This window comes from Carassius carassius, chromosome 16 (genome assembly GCF_963082965.1).
Source record: "Carassius carassius chromosome 16, fCarCar2.1, whole genome shotgun sequence".
Taxonomy (NCBI): Eukaryota; Metazoa; Chordata; class Actinopteri; order Cypriniformes; family Cyprinidae; genus Carassius; species Carassius carassius.
The window spans coordinates 28773106-28776271 of NC_081770.1; positions in this window are offsets into that span (position 1 = coordinate 28773106).

Here is a 3166-nt window from a genome sequence, read left to right on the forward strand (position 1 = left end):
TTAATCCAGGGTTTTTCAAACTAGGGTTTATGGAAAACTGCAGAGGTTTCGTGAGTTAATAAAAAGCTAATAATTTTGTCAATCTTAAAAATCTAATTCAAATTCAAATAATTTATCTAATTTTAAAATTAAAACAATGAAATACAACACTTGAACAGTAAAAATGACAACATATATATTTTAGAATGCCTTTTACTTGTTAAAATCATTAACAATTTGCAAGTTGTATGTAAATGTTTCAATGCAACTGTACTATACTGATATTATTTATTTATTTTCAGTAAGGATGCTTTAAATTGTACATAAGTGATTGTAAAGAGTAAAGAATATTAAAAATGTCTTCTAATTTTCTATTTGTTAAAGTTTCCTGAAAAAAAAGCAACACAGCTCCAAAAAATAAAAAAATAAAAAAATAAAAATAAGCAGCACAACTATTTGCAACATTGATGATAATCAGAAATATTTCTTGAGCAGTAAATCAGTATATTAGAATAATTTCTGAAGGACCATGTGACACGGAAAACTGGAGCAATGATACTGAAAATTCAGCTTTGCATAACCAAAATAAATTACATTTTTGATGTATGATGATGTAGAAAACTTGTTTTAAAATGTAAACTATTTCAGAATATAATTGTTTTTACTGTGTATTTGATCAAATAAATGCAACCTTGGTGAGCAGAAGAGACTTCTTTTCAAAAATAAAATAAAATAATAATATTAATAAAATAAAAATTCATTAATTAAAAATGTATGAACATTATTTATTCATTTAATATATATATATATATATATATATATATATATATATATATATATATATATATATATATATATATATATATATATAAAAACAAACAAACACACACACACACACACACAACTTATTTAAGTTTATAACAGTAAATAATTTTAGTATTTGCTGAGAAAGCCCCCCAATGAAAACATTTCAAAGACATTTGTTTTAGACATTTTTTTTACCATGTTATTGAACAACTGTCTACTTGGTAAATCTACACAAGGTACATTTACTGTAGTGGACATTCACACATAATGCATTCTTATACTCCATCTTTGATATAGTACATTTTATTTTTATTTTTATTTATTTTTTTGTCTCTAGTCATATCTGTAATACGATTAGTATGCTAAAGACTATGCTTCTGAACCTGAAATTAAATTGATTAATATTTGTCAGGTAAATTGAAGCAGAGGAAAATTAGCTACTCTTACTTTATTTATTTCTTATCATGCCGTACTGCTGATAATTGCCCCGAATGTAGTCGTCCTGATAGTGTGGAGTCGTGGGAGTCTCAGGGCGATATCATTGGTTAGCAGTATTAACACTATGCAATTGGCTCTTTGCATCTTGAGTCCCTGCGCCTAAATGCTTGATAATCTTTCCCCTTTGAACTCCCATGTCACACGTTATCAGCCGTAATTTGCATGTGATGATGTATTTTTGACCTGTTTTCTTCCTTTAAATTTGTCTTTTGTGTAGCATAGTACAGATAGCTTGAGTTGACAGGAGCACTAACTAAGGATAAAACTGTTAGTGTTTGTGTGAGGAATATAAATAGACCTTGTTAGAGAGGAGTGGAGATACAGTAACACATGGCTAAGCTAATAGCATGTGCTCCAGGCCAAAGCTCGGTTGTTGCACATTTAAGAATGACATCTGAATCTAAAAGACACTTATAGTTCCACATAGTTAAAAATGACTATGATTTCATTTTTGTGATTGCTGAATTGCAACAGCAAAGGCCATTTAATGTTTGCTAACAAGAAAACCAATTTATTATTGCAAAGATAGCTTACAATTCAGCAAAATGAGATACTGTTGCAGTGCTTGCAACATTTGATTGGTTATTATATATTGTTCCCACTGTGAAAAGTCCTTGACTGAACTGCTATGAACTGACCTGCGCCCAAGATCAGCAGTTCTCAGCAAGTTTTGCTTTATTATTATCTTTTATCGTTGCTTTTTATTCATTTTCTCCATTACCCAAACATAACAGATCTGCGTGCCATTTTCAGTCGCAACCCATCAATTGGGAGCATAAAGTACATTAACGACACATAAATCCAGATACATTTGAAAGCACATCTTTTTCTCTTTTTGGCCTTTTGTTGACACTGAGTGGAATTTTATCCTGAATATTTGAAAACAGCAATATTCAAAAGCAATGATGCATGTTTAGTCATGTGGCGCATATTGTATCCATATATATGTACAATCTGTAAAATGTACGATAAAAACACTGGCAGCTGTGATTGCCAGAAATTTACTGTAAAAAATATGGTAGTAACATTTTAGGTTTTAGGGATTTAACTTAAATTTACATCAATTTACAAAAACATAGTTAATTCAACGAAAAACACCCAATGTGTAATGTAACACAGGGAATTCTGGGAATGTCAATTTAACGGTTATTCACTGTAAATGGTATGTTATTTTTCCTTCCAAAAATGGTATACTACTGTAAAATTACATGTACTGTCCAAACCAGTTTCTCACTCTATATACAAGGGAAACTTTAGTTAACCAATAAATAAGTTTTACTGTAGAATTTTACAGTCTTTTACTGTTAAAATAACGGTAATTTTTTTACAGTGTATGGTTGTACTGGCATTGTTATGCCCCACTATTCACTAAAAATGTTGCTAAAGATACAGTAAATGTTACTTTGTACAGTTTTCTACTGCATTCCTGCAAAGATGGACGAACATTGACTCAAAATTGCTGTCTAACAGTAAAAGAAATGCGTTTTAGACTATACATGCAATGTCAATTTTGAGTGCGACCTGGGCGTACCAGCAAGTGACCGGATATTTGCTAATAAAATGAGCAGTAAATTAGAACATTGCATAAAAAAATTGTGAATATTTGAGTTACTATCCGATCTGTTCAAGAGAACAAAATTGTCACTTCCTGGGAAACTGGTGCAAAGTATTAACAATAAAAATGAAAATTGCTGCAACATGGGAAACACTTTTTTTTTCCCTACATAATAAATTACTTGTGCCTTAAAAAAAACAAAATAACAAATGCTGTCATGTTAACTTGTAACAGCTCTGAGGCAGATGATGTTTCGGAATGCAATCATATGAGATTGGGAGGTAATTATAGAGAATGAATTAGCGAATTGTGCACACAATTTCTTTT